The 5246-nt window shown below is 41.7% G+C and overlaps 1 non-coding gene across 1 annotated transcript; it reads right to left on the bottom strand.

Annotated features, from left to right (window-relative positions):
• Window positions 1–523: 523 nt before the first annotated feature.
• Window positions 524–595, bottom strand: trnaq-uug (transfer RNA glutamine (anticodon UUG)). The gene has a single exon. It is a non-coding gene; the product is annotated as a tRNA-Gln (tRNA).
• Window positions 596–5246: the final 4651 nt, after the last annotated feature.

Here is a 5246-nt window from a genome sequence, read left to right as displayed (position 1 = left end):
AAGGGACTTATATGCACTTCAGAAAAAATCACTAGAGCCATTTTGGGTTACTTATCGAGCCAAGGACACTTTGACCTGTTGCCTCTGGGGGTTGAACCACTGACCCTCTTTGCTGTAATCGCCCCAATAGCTGCACTTGAACATTGGACTTTTTTACCTTGTGATCTTGTCCCGTGTTTTGTCAAATCCTCCATACATTCATCTGTGTATTCATTCTCATTCTTAATCGACCATATTTTACATACAATGTTTGAATGGTGAGGCGGCTGACCTTGCTCTCCTGCCAGACTCTGACAAGTTACAAATTAAATTCAACATGTCACGTCTCTTTTTTATATCCGTCTTCCCTCGAGCAGAAGTAACTGCAACTTCCTGTTTAATATGCTTCTGAACAATTTATATATACAATCAAATCGTGAGTTTGTATGCAATACATTTAATATGAATCTGTTTTCCATGTGTGGCAATTATTTGACAATCAATATTTTCTTTTCTGTTGATGCCAGCTCTTTATTGGCAACTCAGGTTCCACCGAGATTTGAGCTCGGATCGCTGGATTCAAAGTCCAGTGTGCTTACCATTACACCATGGAACCGGCACATTGGCATGTAAATGTCAAAAGGGGTAACACTATAAAAATGTCACAATGGTAATGAGATAAATGCAAGGCAGCAACATTTTTTTGTGAATAAAACACAGCAGCAGCATCAATGGGAGAGATCCTACATCCCCTCCAGCTACTGTTTCCTACAGTGTGGACATTTGGTCACAGAATTAAAACTCCGGTCTATTAGAGATGATCAATCCCTGGCCATGAGGGGTGGAGAGCACAACCTGTTCTTGGATCTGCCTACCATGGCTCCAAAGGGACTTAAAGAGGAAGCGATCTGCGTTGGGCTCTCCGTGCAAACTGTTATTTGTGTTTCGGGAATGATTTTTATGGTCTGATTTTATGGTCTGCTATAACCCTAATCATTATCGCTGCTGACACGATGCTTATTGTTTTTTTAAGAGTCCAAATGTGGTTTATGAACACTGTGGAATGGGATAAAAATAACGAATGGTTCCAATATTAAGAGGGGGGTAGAGAGGTCAAATCTAAATGTGGAATAATGAGCACCGGCGAGATACATTTTGAGTGAAGGGTGGTTAGGTGTTTTACAGAAAATTAAAATATAGAAGACAAGTGAAGGTTAGAGTGCTGCTCTCGGACTATTTGCTTCTTATTATGCATGTTTAGGGTTGCAGAAAAACTGTAACCTTGTAAATCCAAGAACAGAGTACTTTTTTAATGAATTCCTGCCCCATGCTGGTACGCCTCTCACCCTCTCGTCCTGTAAATTGGTTTTCTGCGCTGTCTTTGAGTTTAAAGTGAGGAAACTGGAGTCAAATTCCTATAATGTGTCTACAAATTAAGCCAATAAAGGAATGATGATACTGAATCTGATATGTAAATGTGCTCTGTGATAGCTACCTGTATGTAGCTATGTAGGAAAACATGTTTGTGTAAGTACACGTACAATATCTTGTTGCAATTACAAGTTATCCAGCCAAAGTGAACTAAAGGTCATCATTGTAAGTATGTTCAAGCCTGTTATGTATATATTCATGGTAGAGAAGGAAACAATGGAAAAACTTTACTCAAAGCAAAGTTATTCGGCCAAATTGATCGAAAAATCAACATTATGCAGATGACTAACCCTTCTACGTCTATGATTATTTTCGGGATAAAACAAAAGGACTTTGTGAAGAGTAACTTTATTGCAAAAAACTGTCATTTCACTAATGTTACCTATTCAAGGCTGCAGTTTTACCCCTATTTATTGAAAGTTTGGATCTGTATTCATGCTGCAGTGATGAATTTAGCAGCGTTACAACTTTAAAGGAACTGTGCAGATGAGAGGCAAAGGTAAGGAAAGATGGGACTTACACCTTGAGGATCTCTCTTTCCAAATTGACCGACCCTTACACTAAGCCTGTGTAATAAACACACGTTAATCTGTTTTGACCCGTTTGTTATTTCAAGACTCTTGGTCCCCATTTCATTCCAAGCTCAAACTGACAGCCCATTGCGGTCGATTTTCAGAGCTTTCCTCGAGCAGGGAGAGCTTGATACTGAAATAATCGATTGGTGGAGTAGTGGTCAGTTTAGGAAAGCCAGATTTTAACAGTCAATAACACATGACTGATGGAATGAGGAAAGGGGGAGGCCAGAGAAAAGTGATATTCGATGAGCCTAAAATCCATGGTGATGTGATTGGCTGTAAATATGAAACGCTACAACAGTTTGCTGATGTTGCTTTTGCATCAGACCTTTTAACCCCCCACAACGGCTGAATGATGCCGCTCCCCGGGAAACAAATTGCATCTCTGCTTGTTATTATCACATTAACTCTGCATCAACTGTCAACAAAGGCCCACAGCATACTTGTACACACACACACACACACACACACACACACACACACACACACACACACACACACACACACACACACACACTGCATGGTCTTTTTTTTCTTGACTAATCTCCGAACAAAGCTGTGAATGTTAGCCTCTAAAATCCATTCACTTTGAATTTTGTAGGAAAAAAGAAAAGAGAAAATCCCCGGAGAAGAATAAAGAAGGACGACGCAGGCGAAGAATGAGATGAAAAGACGAGCGTTTGCCAACTCCTGCTGAGACCTCTTTGATAAATGCGGACTTTTTCGAAGAGGGAGATTGGTTCACTTGCAAATCTCTCCGCATGACATTCCGCATGTGGGCATTTTGCGAGTCTATTTGTGTGTGACTGAAGGAGTCAGTTATTGCAGACATTGTTCGTACTGTAAGCATACAGTACGAACACGCATCTGCAGAGCTTTCTTTTTAGCCCCAACTGTTTTGTTCTTTCTTACATTTTGTAGAGTCCTCATTATCTGAACGCTGGAGTCCCCATTGTACGATCTGTCCTGCATCCTTTAAAGAGCCATTAGATTACCTTGATGTCTTACAATACTGCAAATTAGGCTTGCTTGAATCCCACCACTAACAAGATTAGGCCTTCGTGTTTCACTCTTGTGGAAGAAAGTGCAGATTGTACAGTTCCTCTGGTGAACTTAAAAAGCTGGGGAGTCCTGGATTTACCCTCCATGCCTAAGAGAAGTAATCAGATCCCTCTATGTGAGGAGCAGATTTAAAAGAATGGAGGACAAACAGGGTGAGCTGCATATTTGATTACATCATATATCTCCATCTCTATCCAGCATCAGTTAATTAAAGAATACAGCCATACCAGGAGTTATGGAATATGCATAAGATGGGAAAGTAATGAAAACGCGGCGGGACATTTCAGATACTTGTTCCTGTATATTCAGCCTCGGACATGGTTTGGTTTAAGTATAAATTATCAGTGCAGTTTCATATTGTGTTGCCACATATCTGCTCGGGTGGGATAGATGTTGTGCCCTGTGGAGAAGGTTGGTATAGCACCCGTCATGATGATGATGGAGCCAAGCATTGAGGGTCCAAATCTCCGAGCCGTACATGAGGCTGGGCTCGACTGTTGTCCCAAATAGATTTAGTTTTATTGCATTCGGAAATAGGAAGCCTTTCCTGGAGTCCGTAATGAATGATCGCAGGTAGTTGAAATCGTTCATTAGTTTTAGATTGGATCCGTTTCTGGAATACTTGGTAGGGTCTGTGCTGTTTGAGATGAACTCAGTTTTTGACACGTTGCAGTAAAACCTCGTGAACACAGGAGCGTTTTTGAGAGCGTTCAAGAGGGCTACTGCATCTTTAACAGAAGAAGAAGAAGAAGACTGAGGTCGTCAGCAAAGAAGATTACTATTCGGCCTCTATGAGTGCTTGCTTGTGGCTTGATTAGTAGTCACTTGTGGTCCAGTGACAGAAGAAGAACATAGTTGAGAACGATGATGAAAAGAAGTGGAGCAAGCACAGCTCCCTGCAGGACACCAACTGGATCATCTTTCCGGCTGGAGTTATGAGTCTGTCAACGACCTGAAGGGCTTTGATATTTTCAGAAGGGATTCTGTACAGTTTAGAAATATCAAACATGATGTCATGATTGATTGACGCAAATCTGAGGCTTAAAGAAGGACAGGTACGACCAATCAGGACAGGGCAGGCAATCTAAGCGGCGGTAAAACGCACAAAGGCATAAAGGGCAGTTGTCTCAAACGAAAATGTGGAACAAGATAACAAGCAACATTGATAAATGATTAAAACAACAACAACGAAAATTCGGAGGCAGGTGTATCATGATTTAAGACTGAAGCCTCCAGAATATTGGATTTCAGATGCTGTGAACACTTAGCCATCAACATTAGAGGCAGGGGATCTTCAGTTTCGGTGGAAAAACAGAACTTAGAAACTAACATTACAAGCATCAGCACAAGAGGAAATCAAACCATGGTCATTACTTCCCCTTCATGAAGGCTGGAGTCATAATGCCCCTGCTCTCTGCTTCATTCTTTGGACTGCGTGGTCACCAGGTCACTTGATTGCCTCCCTTTATATAAACGCTGTGTGTGAGTAATGAGCAAGAAATAGCTGCGTCAATGCAATACGTCTACACAGAATGAGGCCTGTTCAGAGGGTCCAGCAGGGGTTTTGAATAAATGCAGAACTGGCGGTGATTGATAGCCTCTTACGCAGGTGGATAGTAGGGATGCTGGCACTCAAAGCTCGCCGTAGTTTGAACTCCTTCAATAAACAGCAGCGACATCTTGTGTGAAGGAGACTGACAGCTGTACTTCTTGTCACCTTGACAGATGAATGGCTTGTGCTCTTGTTCTCCGGCTGAACACTTTTATCATTTCTCTCCCTCTGTCTTATCCCACTTACCTCTGTTCTCATTTGTCTTTATGTCCATCTCGTCACTTGTATCAGATTCTTTCTTCTTGTACTTCTTTTACTGATTTTCTCTTTCTTCCACTTCCTTTGCCTCTGTTTCTTTGCTCTTTTTTTTTTTTGGTCCTATCATCCTTTGGTTATTTGAGGACGTGAGCATCATGTCTCAGGCCACTGGAGGACTTTTAGAAGTCAACAAGAGAGACTGTCACGGTCTCTCGGGTTTCTGCACTCACACTCACAGATACAGACTCAAATTCATTCAGTGTTGAGCTCTCAAAGTCCCCACAAAGAGCTTCTCTCCCACAAGGCAAGAGAAAGAAGAAACAAAGAGATGGACTGTTTTTTGTACAGCCTTCTCTTTCTCCCCTCCTCTCGCAGTGGTTCTCTGCAGT

Source organism: Eleginops maclovinus, chromosome 18 (genome assembly GCF_036324505.1).
Source record: "Eleginops maclovinus isolate JMC-PN-2008 ecotype Puerto Natales chromosome 18, JC_Emac_rtc_rv5, whole genome shotgun sequence".
Classification (NCBI taxonomy): Eukaryota; Metazoa; Chordata; class Actinopteri; order Perciformes; family Eleginopidae; genus Eleginops; species Eleginops maclovinus.
This window is presented reverse-complemented; position numbering and strand designations above follow the sequence as displayed.